A 14,522-nucleotide genomic window follows, 5' to 3' on the forward strand; every position below is an offset into this window, starting at 1 on the left:
ACAAAGAATAATGCAGCGCAACACATAACACAAATATAACATACAAGTACTGTATCACATAACTATAGTGACCTACTCAAGGTAAAGTATAGTGAGAAGACTCGCCTCGTGTATCTCGATAGCTCGCAAATCCCTGAACCCACTCGTACTCGATACCCCGAGCTATAATCCTCCTATAATACAATACATCTTTAGCATTTTCATAAATAAGGTTGACTAACCCCACTAAGTCAACACAGGTCAACTCTGGTCAACGGTCAACGGTCAACTTTGACCGGACTCAGCGAGTACATTAGAGCGACTTGGCGAGTCTACACGTGTTCGCTAACTCCCTCGGATTCTCTCTTTGCACATCGAGTACTACCCTAGCTCGATGAGTTCCACCTGGCATGAATCGCGGGGCCACCGCGACTCAACTCGCCGAGTCGCAAAACAACTCGGCGAGTTCCAGTTTGACTCAGTCCACCTATCAACCCTCACTGGCCCTCCCTGACTCACTGAGTTAGCCCCTTAACTCGGCAAGACCACTCGCTGAGTGGTTATGGACAATCTTCATGCTACTCGCCGAGTCTGTTCTTCGGACTCGGCGATTCTATGCAATGCATGAGCTCAAACTCACTCCTGAGGTCAGATCCGTTCCAATAACTCCTAGACCCAGTCCTTCCAAGCACATTCATCACGTAAAGTCACAATCTTGGTGCTCATGCAAAGGTCTTAAGGCCATATTTGATGATATGATCTCTAGAATGCTATTCTAAGCTTATGGCCTCCATTAACACTCATAAAGCTTGAGGGAAAAGGGTCTCTAGACCTCTTTGGTTCCAGATCTAAAGTACTAACACAAGAAGAGGCCAATTACTCCATGGATCTCTTCCACAAAGAAACCCTAACTCTAAGATTCACAACAAGGACTAAGAAAGGAACAAATGGATACCTCAAATGAAGTCCCTGAGCTCAAAAATCATTGGATTTGCACCTTCTTTGGTCTCCTCTTGCCTTGATCCTCTTCTATATGCAAAAATACCCACAAATAGTCAAGGATCTTCCTCTTCTCTCTCACAAAGTGCTCACAGGCTCTTTAGGGTTCTCTTTGGAGTTGGTGGCCACAAATAACAGCCATAAACCCCCTTAAATAGGTCACATACCCCGGAAAATAGGGTTTCATTAAACAGCGTGGACTCGCTAAGTCCACTCCTTGGACTCGCCGAGTCCAGACGTGAATCCGCGTCTAAAATCGCGATCCTACTCGGCGAGTTTGAGCTCCAACTCGCCGAGTCCCCTCAAAATTCACCAAAAATATAATAACAATAAATACCTGGGAATCCGGGCTGTTACAATTATATTGAGAGACCCATAGCGATCATGGATTGGAAGACGAAAACCTTGAGGAACAAGGGGGTTCAGTTGGTAAAGGTGCAGTGGCAGCACCAGAAGGGATCTGAGTGAACGTGGGAGGCAGAGGAGGAAATGATGAGCACTACGTAGAGTTGTTCGTAGATGCAACAGCAACAAACTTCGAGGACGAAGTCTGAGACAAGTGGGGGAGAGTTGTAATGTCCCCATTGTTGGTATGTTATTTAAATGTTTATTTTTCCAAGTTTTTCAAGAGGGACTCGACGAGTCTGTTTCCCGACTCGTTGAGTAGAGACGGGATTACGAACACGTGAAAGTGGGCGACTCGACGAGTCCATATCCTGGACTCGGCGATTCTGCCAGTTTGGAAGAAACCCTAGATCCATGGGTTTTGCACCCTATATAATCCCCCTTATGCACCCAATCTGGCTTCCCTCACCCTCAAAACGTTTCATCGCAACACCTTAACCTATCTTCAGTGATTTTTGGGCATTTTTGTGTAAAGAGTGAAGATTGGAAGAGAAGAGGAAGGCTAGATCCAAAGGAGAAGAAGGGAAACAAGATCTTGCATCCATTTCAGAGTTATTTGAGGTATTAATCGGACTCTTTCTGTTCCTTGGTTGCTTCTCTGTAGAAATCTCATTTAGGTTACCTTTTTGCCCATTTATGAGGTTAATTTAGTTAAGGAGCTTGTGTAGTGGTATAGGTTTTAGATCTAATCATATTTTTATCCCGAAACCCAGATCTAATACCTTTATTGAACCTTGTTCCATATAAGCCCTTTATCTAACATTATTCATGCATTTTAAGCCTATAAACCTCTTTAGGAGTCTATGTGCATGTAAATATGGAACCTTTACATGCAAAACAAGGCTTTGGAGCCCATATCTATCAGTTGGATGCGTTGGTTTTGAGCAGAATCGTCTGAATAATAATTGCATGCATGCAACTCGGTGAGTCATTCTTCGAACTTGACGAGTCGAGTCGCGAGTCCCCGAAGTTTCCCTTCTTGAGTTATGTGAATGGAAAATGTTAAAGACAATTTTTAATCGAGATTTAGAAAGCAATCATGATTATATGAATGAAAAGTAAGACTACAAGGAGTAAATATTAATCAGATCTTATATTGATGAAGAAACTGATTACAAACTTAAGTAGAGAAACACTGATCTCTACTTCTAACCTCGGTCCCTATTTATAGGAAACATGAGTGTACAAAAAATATACTAAATCCTGAACTATAAGCTTCGCACAAATGAAGACTTAGTAAAATAACTAACATGCAAAACTTAAAACAGGCATTTCGACTTTTATAAAAACTAAACTCTACATTCTCCCCCTTTGTAAATAGTCGAAGATATTCAGTTTGTTAAATTCTGAACAGTTGAGTGCATCGTTCTTCTAATTTCTGAATACCAAGTGATGATCTTTTTAAGCTCCTTCTTGTCTCCTTCATTATTATTTGAGCAATTATTCATACGAACAATGAAATTCGTATGTTGCAAAGTTGTGTATCTTTCAATCTCTGAGACTTGAAACAAAAATCTTTTAGGCTTCCCCTTGGTATCTTTGCCTGCAAAAACCATGCCAAAAGGTTTAAGGCATATTTCCCCATCTGCATATTTCTTATTCTGTTGAGGCAGAGTAGATTCCCAAGGAACTGTGACTTATCTTCCACGAACTGATGCAAGTTCTTCATCAGTTAACGCCAAGCAATCATAGTAGTTATCTATGAATATCTTGATACGTGTGAAACCAAATTTGAACAAATTTGTATCATATCCGTTGAATTTACCTTCTTCCATTTCTTTCAGGATCAGAGCCACTTGAATGAGATCATTTAGATTCATCAATGGAAAGTCATGAATGGTAAAATCAACAGGCTTGTTATCTGCTCGAAGAACAAAGTATCGAAAATTTTGAAGCATGTTCTCGAACAGTTCATCCTTCTTAATAGTAAGCACTTTCTTAATCTTCATCAATGACCAAACCTCATCTTGATCCTTCGCAAGTACAACATGAAATCTGATTTTCATTATAGTGTATTCATCAGCATTTTTGAATTTTTCATTGATCTTGTACTGTGTTGTCACAAACATCATCTCATTGATCAGAAAGTCAAGTTGGCATCTATCTAAATTTGTAACATCATAACTTCTTCTAAGATTTTTCTCAAACTCATACAGATGACTTCCCAAGACTTTGGATTCATTTGTTTTGTATGAATACAACTTCGCAGGATCACCTTTGTTCAAATTTGGTGGATCACTTGCCCTTTGTCTTAAAATGCTTTAAATTTGCCTTTGCTTTTCCATTTCTGCTTCAATCTCTGCTTTCGTTTCTTCTTTTGACTTTTCGTAAGCCATTTATTTTCCTTTTCCAGTATTCACTAGTTGAGGTTTCGCACTTGAACTCCCTCCTTCTGTTGTACCAATGATAATTCCCTTGAGAATTAGCTTTGTGAATGGCTTTGTTGTTACTATTGTTGAAGGAATTGGTTTTGTGACTACTGGCAGAGTTGTTTTGAGCTGAGTGGAATGTATCTTTCCAACTGTTTTCGCATCATCAACTTTACTTCCTTTTCTTTCTCCCCCTTGCACCCCTGTGTAAGCAGGCGGGGCATTCATTGGCAATATAGAAGTAAAATTGGTGATCAGGGCCAAGGCTTTCTGTATAGCTTGCTCCAAGGTGTTGACTTTAAGTGTTAAAAATTCTGGAGTTAGAATTGATTGTTGAGAAGATGTTGTAACACAACTTTTTAATTCAGTTACCAACTGCTGCTTAACTTCTTTGTGTTTGGCTTCGATAAGTCGAGCAGAAGATTGATAATCAGTGGCGATTTTTTTAAGTGCCACAGCAACAATATCAACACGCTTTTGCACATCCACATTTTGCGAATTAAGCTGCTGCAGCTCTTTCGCAATCTCCTTCTTTATCTCCTCAACTTTGAAGTTCACATCTTCCCGGAACTTCTTCACATCTTGTATAAAAAGAACATGACGTTATTTTGTAACAGCTTTCAATTCTTGTACAGCATTCTCAAAAGACTTCCCTTGTGCTTGAATGCGAAGCTCATTATTCTTATCAGAAGTATCAACTTTCCTAGCTATTATTTTCTCTCCAGATTTGAGCAAAGTTTCAACCTCCAAACGTGATACAGAAGATTTTGTACCAGAATCGGTAGTGACTATTTCAAGTGGAATGGTTGTGGTGGTGGAAATTTGTGAAGTAATGGGAAGACAAATGTTTACCATTGAAACTGGTGGATTCGCATAAACCACTTCCTCATCATATGACTCATTTTGAATGATCATATTTCATTTCTTGTACATCTTCTTTGTGATGTGCTTTGCAACTTCTTGAGCTCTTCTTTTCTTTGACATAGGAGAAACCGGAGCAAGAATTTCTCGAAACATAGCCCCCTTACTACTAACTTCAGTTTTATGAATAGTACAAGAGGAGATCTTCTTTTGTGACACCTTTTGTATCTTCTTTAGAACCCCTGACTTAGTTAGTATAATCTCCTTTGTAGGTTTGGAAGCTGGCTCAACCTTCGCAACCTCTTCAGCCTTTGATAGTTTTGGAGATTCCTGTTTGTGCTCCTTTTTAGTCTGTTTCTTCTTCTTAGATGATTCACCGGTGACTTCAAGTAGTACTCCAGTTTGCACGTTTGGATCAACAGTTTTCATGTATCTAACTAACACCTTATGTGTAGAAGACACTTTGCGAAGCATTGCATCTGGAATTCTGGCAACACGTGTGAAGATATTCTCATCATCTTCAACAACTTTGGGATATTGATACAAAGAGAACTCTACAACGTCTTCACCTTCAGGAACTTCAATTCCTTCTTTCACATAGACCTTTTCCAATATCAAACTTCAGTATCTTGCACAATAAATTCCCTTATCAAAACTTGTGTTTTCTAGGCTTTTGTTGAATTCCTTCCAAAGTTGAGTGCCATAATCAACACTGAGATCATAGTAAAGTCCCATGACCATGGCATAGACCTCCATTCTTCCCCTGTCCAACCCAACACTCCTTCCTGTCAAACATCTGAGAAAGATTCCAAATAAGAAGTTCCAAAATGCATGGTAAGCTTGATTTCCTGAAATCACTTTTCTTTTCAAGAGTGGGTTGATGACCCATCTCATTGAACATGAAGATAATCTGTGAATTGGTTGGCTTAAAGAACGGTGGGTTATTAGGAATGTTCAAGATGTCGATGAACATGTTCTTGGTAAGACGAACCGTCTTGTTATTCACCAAGTTGAAGGTTATCACGTCAGTTGTATAGTTATATGATGTAGTTGATGCCTCCATTGACAACTAAGACATAGGAACGGGGAATGAACTGAACATAGCAGTTGACAATGCTAATCTTTTGAGTGCAACGATCAACATCTTCAATTCGTCTGGGTAAGATGAAACTTTGGGATCAACTTGATAATTTGTGCTTTGAATCTTCATAAGAGACTGTGAAAGAACTTCTTCTATGTTGGATTGAGTGGCAACCATTGTTAATCTAAGAAATTTCTTGAGAGAAAGATTAGGGATTTTTGTTCGTTTGAGAATTTTGAATCGCGTAATGATTCACATAAAAGGTTATCCCTTTTATAGGTTGATCTCAAAGACGATCCGTTTCAAAAATAGAGTGGGCTACAGGTGTCGGGAAACGTGTAATCAATAGTCGTTGTGATGATCATGCTGCATAAAGTGCCTTGAAACCAGGGCTGACGATTACTTGAAACTGTTCATGAGTACAATTGAGTGATAGAAGAACCTTCGGTGTTGAGGTTGGGCTCTTTATTTTATGGGATTTTAAACGAAGTCATTTACCTGACTTGCGAAATCTTCAGCCTAAGTTGGTATTACTTAGAACCTCAAGGATTTCGTGAGTGCATGTGATTCAAAGAAATGAGATAACAAGCAAGTAAATTTTTTTTTGGAATCTTGTGATGTCAAAATTTATTGACATAAAGCAGTAAAACCCCGGGCAAAGGCTACTTCATAAATTACCAAATCAACTGCTTTTGCATTTTCCCATGACATACAATCGAATACTTATAGAGAAGTATCGAATGGCTTCTTTTATAGGCTTAATATGGTGGTTTGCGAATTTTGTTACATATCATCCTAAACACAAGGTGACTAATTGTAACTGAAATCTCTTGTTTAAACATTATGCTTAGGGACAAGATTGCTTTGGAGTATTTTTGAAAAGTGACAAGGATTTCAGATATATACCCACACTGAAATTATATTCATGGAAAAAAAATTTAAGTGTTGGACCCTGTTGGGAAACAAACTTCATGTGTTGCGAAAATGTGATCAGGATCACTCATAAGAATGAATATAATTTGGAGTATATGAAATATTAGGTACAGAAACAATTGTTTCGTAAATATCTGGAACATAGTTCCCCGTCAATTCCTTAACTTGCGAAGTTTGTGGGTTTTACTTAATTCACGGACTCATGAAATAAGATCATTAACACAGAATCATGACATGTCTAAATCACGATTGGTTTGATCAAGTGACCTCTTGGACATGTGTCTTTGTGTGTGCATCGTGTTAAGAAATTTTATGATGAAAAAGATTGGTTATAAGATCGATTGTACCTCTGTTATTTGTGGACCAAACAGAAAACTATTTACTCATTTGAGAAGAGTAAGGTAGCTCTTTTGACTAATGCGAATACAAGCCTGATTGGGAAGAAATTTTCATAAGATAATTTCATTAAGACTTTCGTTTCTCACACATAAAGTCATATGAGGCTTGGGTCAACATACTGCAGCATGCTTCTAGGGACATCCTAATTATTACATAGTTTAAAGAAATGATACCTTCGCATAGACACATATGCATGACCTTTTCGCATTTTGCTATGGACTAAAACTGATAACACACAAAACTTAAAGGAAAAAAATATATATTTTTGGGATTTTGTATTTTCAAAAGTTAAAGACAAAATAAAAGAAAATCTTTTTGTTGTTTTTCAATTTATCAAAAATAGACAAACAAATGAAACTATTTTTGATTTTTCGTTTTTCACAAAGCATAAAAGAATTATATTAAATTGAATCTTAGTTACCAAATGTGCGAATGCGGAGCAATGAGAAACCGGTTAACGCACAGTAACTTCTGAATGATTCTGAATCAGAGCTGCTAAATGGACCTTTCATTCTTTATTGATGGATTTTGATACTGAATTCACATCGATTATTCCTAAACCTGCTAAAATTCTCACATATGAATTTTCATCAAGACGTTTACTAAAAATATCAGCAAGTTATTCAGTGGTTTTTACAAAATGAACTTAAATATTCCCATCTTCCACATGATCTTTGATAAAGTGATATCTAAGAGCTATATGTTTTGTAACACCCTAATTTTAATATATAGATTATATAACAAATAATTGTTCCAACATCTCCCAAGGTCAATTAAGCACTTACTTATAGACTAACCTACAGCGGAAACAAAATAAAATAAAACAAAGTCTTCAACTAAACAACGTCGGGTGTTACGTCTTTGCAGAATTCCTCTGTCGACTTCTGGATCAATCCTTCTCCTTGAACTTTTTTCCTGCCACTTGCTAAATAGTTTCCTGGTTGCGCACATTTAAAGTATCTAAATGGGTAAGCCTAGGGCCTAGTGAGTTCGTGTTGCACATACATGTTCATCACTTAAAAAAACACACAGTTATATCATATATGCTCAATAAATCATACAACAAATATATCACCCGATGACATAATTTAGGGGGAATGATTAATTATCCAGAGAAAGAACCAATGATTCATTTCCCTTCTCCTTGAGACAACTTATCATCCATTGTACTCAAGTATTTTAAATATCCAAGGAAATGAGTATAAATCTCAATTCCCATCCCCGCCGATCACACACATTCATCATGCTCACGACGATTAAACACCCCACCCGTTCCCACTAAACAAGTCCCAAAAACACACACACACAGTAGACAACAAATCCACAATAATAGTCGTACACAACCATACATATCATAAAACATACTATCAACAAATAAATAGAAACCACATAATAAACCATATGATAAACATTTATGTACGAGAAACCACAGAACACGAAAAAACTCACCTTGCAGCCGACAAGTAGTAACCGAAGCTTACCACGATTCCCGCACCCTACATTCCACCAACAATATTTTCTAAAGCAACAATCCTAGAAAACATCATACGTGTCCGTTTCGGTTCCATCACACATGCGTCTCGTTCGGGTGTCAATTTTTTTTAAAAGCACAACGTTTTCAAATTTAGAAGGTTTTACCCAAAGAAAAATAATACTCAAAAGTAGAGATAATCAAAATATTTAAAATACATGTAATTTCAAAATAGTAATATTAATAATAACTAGTGAGTAAACAAAACTCCAGGGAGCATTTTGTAACTCTTGTTTTTTTTTTTAATTATTTATTTTGAAAAAAAAAGTAACATTTCATACTTAAAGTAAATAAGAAAAGAAACTTTTCACACCTAACAAGGGCTATTTGTAAAATTTTAATCTTCAATTCTTTTGAAATATAATGTGTTCGTATATAGCTTCATCTCAAAATCATAATGTCTTCAAACTACACGGGCTAAATTTGTATTTATTCTTAAAATACAAAAACTTGGAATGAGAATCAATGATAACCCCCACCCAATAAACAAATCAATATTTTAATATTATATTTGCATTCTTATGTTTTTAACAGACGTGGGTTTTTAACTCATTCCAAGAAAAGCGCTCCGAAAGCCATCTTCTTCATCCGAACTTATTTTTTCTTTGCTGTTGCATGAGGGCATACAATTTTAGGAGAAGAACTACCAAATAAAAATATAAAATACTCTTCAACTATCTCCACTATTTACTATTATGTTTTCACATTCAACTAACAAAACAAAATCTGAAAACCATATTATTTCACAAAATATACCTAAAGATTTATACACTCAGATTCCATCGATTATCAGCCAAACAGAGACATAAGACGGAACCAAGACACGTAATGTGAACCACTAACCCTAATTAAGTTATTATATCGGTTTCAGTTGAAGAACATTCCTCAATTTCTTGAAAGAATACCAAAAAATATTCACAGCCTTCTTCCTCTTATTTCTCACTCGAATCTTCACTTTTTTTCACAATTCTAGTGGGCATTCCACTTGGCTTCTCGACCCCTTTATAATGCCCATGGTTGCAGCTATTATAACCTCTTCACATGCATGAATTTACGTTGCTAATCAAGGTGACGGTTTTAGGGTTTAATCCTCATTATTTTCCGTAATTGAACATATTTACACTTAGTTATAATTCTTTTAAAAAAACTGATATAATCAACTAATTATGATATATATCATTCTCTTTTTTTTGAGTTATCACAAACTTCCCTCATTCGAAAAATTCCTTCCTCGGAATTTGAATTAGGTGATAAGTATTGATATTCGGTCTTCATATCCTGTACGCTTTCTAATGTTGCATTCGATCCCTTGTTATCTCCAACCAATAAGCCAAACCCATGACTTGATCCTTAAGAAGGCCCAATAGGTCGGAAACTTAACATACCTTTACAAAACGTACCATGTCTTTCCATAAGAATCCGTTTGATATGATTTTTTTCTCCACCTGAAACACTATTAACTTCCTTTGTTTAACCACCTAACATTTTGGTTGTTCTTGTGCATCCACCAGTTATCCGTAATTTACTAAATGTTCTAGTAGTTTGTTGGACAAGCTCAAGTCCACCCATTTGTTTCTCCTTTAAATCATACCAACATAGTGGTACACTTCATACCATACAACTTAACCAAATTTTCACTAAATATATTTCACCCAATGATACAATTTAAAAGAACATTTTAGATATCCATAGAAAGAACCAAATGTTCGTTTCCCTTCCCACTTGGCAGAACTTGTCTGTTGTGCTCAAGCATTTAAATATCCAAGGAAATGAGTAACTTCTCAAATCCTATCTCCCGTCAGTCTCAACACACCCGTTATCTAGAGAAAGAACCAAATGTTTATTTCTCTTCCCACTTGGCAGAACCTATCTATTGTGCTCAAGCATTTAAATATCCAAGGAAATGAGTAACTTCTCAAATCCTATCTCTCATAGGTCTCGACACACCTGTTATGTTCCCGACTATCGTACACCCATGTCCACATTAAATGTGTCATCGTACACCAATAAAACAAATCTAAAAACTTTCCACTTATCCTCTTCCATGGATTCTTTCTGACGCTTCTTCGGTTCACCGAGTAGTCTAACGCTTACATAAATTCCCTTCCTTATCTTATGACTTAGTGTATGAGTGACAACGTTATGCTTTCGTAATCAGTAAAGATCTTACACCTTCTTTGACTTTTGGTAATCCACGCACATCTACAGCGTCCCATCCTTTTCAACTAGGTTATGCAACTATTAAATAAATCCTTTCATCCTTATTGATGCTAACCAATAGGACTTTCGAGAACTCCCTTAAGAATGGTATATTTGTCGCATCATGTTCTCGTATGTAGTACCCACGCCTGAACAATTTTCCTACTACAATTTATGTTAGCATGGTTTTCGACAACTAAGTCATTCCTATCACGATATCAAAACCTCATAGTTCTACCAGTATAAGTTTTAGAGGTGGAAACAACTATCTATTTCAATCCAACAATAATTAAAATCCTTTCTTATTAATACCTGATGATCATCGTCATTCTCTATTTCTAGAGAAACTTTTACATTCCAGTCTAGGCACTTACAAAAAGCAAAGAAAGAAAAATGTTTGCATCCACATCCAATAGCACCCATAATATATATTTACTAAGAAAGCACATGCCACTATATCGGGGTATCATGAGCTTCCTGAGCTATCATTTGGAAAACTCTTCCTTTTGTCCTTGTCATTTCTACCTTTTCATCTCCCGACCGATTCCCTTATTTTGAGGATAGTTTGACCTGATGCGATCTGGGGCCTCGCACCCATAACATACCTTCCCCATTTTACAATCTGAAGCGATATGTCCTATATTTCCACATTTGTAGCGAGTTCTTTGCTTCATATTACACTCCCCTTTATGGAACCGTTTGCATATAGTACATTGTTCTATCCCAGACTGTTGCTCATAGTTACGATCTGAGCTAGAAGTATTGCTTTTCTTTGAGTCTGTATTTAAATTTTCCAACTTCCTTTTTCCTGAATCCTTATTCTCACCCTGACTATTCTTTTCCCGCTCTTGGCCTTCCGCGGCGTCCACAGCAGACTAGAAAGTACTTGGTTTCTGAATTTGCACAGATTCACGGAGAGCTGTTCTCAATCCCCAAATATAGCGTTCCACCCTTCTTTCTTCTATAGATACATAAAATTCGGCAAACCTAGTTTTCTCCGTGAACTTAGTGGTGTACTCCCTCACATGCATGTTCCCTTGTTCCAGTTTCAAGAATTCTTCCTCTAACTATTTTACCGCTGTTCGAAGGCAAAACTTTTCTTTAAAGATTCTTAAAAATTCATCCCGTGACATGTTCTTGGTTTCCTCACGCCCCCTAACTTCCTTCACCATACCCCACCAATGTATTTCCTCCCCCTTTAACATTGTCGCAGCATAAATCACCTTGTCCTCATCTGCACACTTGCTAGTATCAAATGTGCCCTCAATCTCCATAATCCATGTTGATGACAAAATGGGATCCATTTCTCCATTAAATACGGGTGGCTTACAATTCATGAACGTCTTGTAACTACAACCCCGCCGATCGTGGTTGTCATGATGCCTCTTGGTTCACGATTTATATTTTGTGTACTGTACTCATAGTCTTCTTCACCTCCACCCAAGTTACCTTCATACTCACCCATTATTGCTTCTCGTGCCTGAGCAACTACATCTAGCAAGGTAGGGTGTATCGCCCGAGCAACTCATCAACCAACTCTTCTCTAGTGATCATGTTTGTTGTACGGCCCCTTCCGCGACCTCGACCTCGGCCTCGACCGCGGTGGGAGCCAGAGCTAGCCTGGCCAGACGGTGTAGCTATCGGTGCTGTTACAGCTCCTCACCCTCTTCTTCTACCCCTGCCTCCTCCTCTTCCTTGTCCACTTCCTCGACTCGCATTAGGGATCAATGGAGTTTCCGGTATATCTCTAGGTGCTCTAACATAAGCTCCAACTGGAATTTGTTCTTCCACCGGGGTGACCCTAGCAAACCTTCCAGATCTCCTTGAAGACATGATACCTACACGCGATATGTGGTTTAGTTTAGTCCTTTGATTACCTCTCATTCCTTCCGTTTAAGCTTAAGTGTTTATGAAAACACCTAATCTGCTTAAACAACGCTTTGATACCAACTTGTAACACCCCAATTTTTATATATAGATTATATAACAAATAATCGTTCCAACATTTCCCAAGATCAATTGAGCACATACTTATAGACTAACCTACAGCTGAAACAAAATAAAATAAAACAAAGTCTTTAACTAAACAACGTCGGGTGTTACATCTTTGCGAAATTCCTCTATCGACTTCTGGATCAATCCTTCTCCTTGAACTTTTTTCTTGCCACTTGCTAAATAGTTTCCTGGTTGCGCACATTTAAAGTATCTAAATGGGTCAGCCTAGGGCCTAGTGAGTTCGTATTGCACATACATGTTCATCATTAAAAAAACAAACAGTGTTCAATAAATCATACAACAAATATATCACCCGATGACATAATTTAGGGGAACGATTAATTATCCAGAGAAAGAACCAAAGATTCATTTCCCTTCTCCTTAAGATAACTTATCATCCATTGTACTCAAGTATTTTAAATATCTAAGGAAATGAGTATAAATCTCAATTCCCATCCCCGCCGATCACACACATCCATCATGCTCACGGCGATTAAACACCCCACCCGTTCCCACTAAACAAGTCCCAAAAAACACACAGACACACACACACAGTAGACAACAAATCCACAATAATAGTCGTATGCAACCATACATATCATAAAACATACTATCAACAAATAAATAGAAACCACATAATAAACCATATGATAAACATTTATATGCGAGCAACCACATAACACGGAAAAACTCACCTTGAAGCAGAAAGTAGTAACCGAAGCTTACCATAATTCCCGCACCCTACATTCCACCAACAGTATTTTCTAAAGCAACAATCCTAGAAAACATCATACGTGTTCGTTTCGGTTCCATCACACATGCGTCTCGTTCGGGTGTCAATTTTTTTTTTAAAGCACAGCGTTTTCAAATTTAGAAGGTTTTACCCAAAGAAAAATAATACTCAAAAGTAGAGATAATCAAAATGTTTAAAATACATGTAATTTCAAAATAGTAATATTAATAATAACTAGTGAGTAAACAAAACTCCAGAGAGCATTTTGTAACTCTTGTTTTTTTTAATTATTTATTTTGAAAAAAAATAGTAACATGTCATACATAAAGTAAATAAGAAAAGAAACTTTTCACACATTACAAGGGCTATTTGTAAAATTTTAATCTTGAATTCATTTGAAATATAATGTTTTCATATATGGCTTCATCTCAAAATCATAATGTCTTAAAACTACAAGGGCTGAATTTGTATTTATTCTTAAAATACAAAAACTTGGAATAAGAATCGATCATAACCCCCACCCAATAAACAAATCTATATTTTAATATTCTATTTGCATTCTTATGTTTTTAACAGACGTGGGTTTTTAACTCATTCCAAGAAAAGCGCTCCGAAAGCCATCTTCTTCACCCGAAGTTATTTTTTCTTTTCTGTTGCATAAGGGCTTCCAATTTTAGGAGAAGAACTACCAAATAAAAATAAAAAATACTCATCGACTATCTCCACTATTTACTATTATGTTTTCACATTCAACTAACAAAACAAAATTTGAAACCATATTATTTCAGAAAATATACCTAAAGATTTATACACCCAGATTATATCGATTATTAGCCGAACAGAGACATAAGATGGAACCAAGACACATAATGTGAACCACTAAACCTAATTAAGTTATTATATCGTGCTTCAGTTGAAGAACATACCTCAATTTCTTGAAAGAATACCAAAAAAATATTCATAGCCTTCTTCCTCTTATTTCTCACTCGAATCTTCACTTTTTTTCACAATTCTAGTGGGCTTTCCACTTGGCTTCTC

This window comes from Lactuca saligna, chromosome 1 (assembly GCF_052625555.1).
Source record: "Lactuca saligna cultivar CGN05327 chromosome 1, ASM5262555v1, whole genome shotgun sequence".
Classification (NCBI taxonomy): domain Eukaryota; kingdom Viridiplantae; phylum Streptophyta; class Magnoliopsida; order Asterales; family Asteraceae; genus Lactuca; species Lactuca saligna.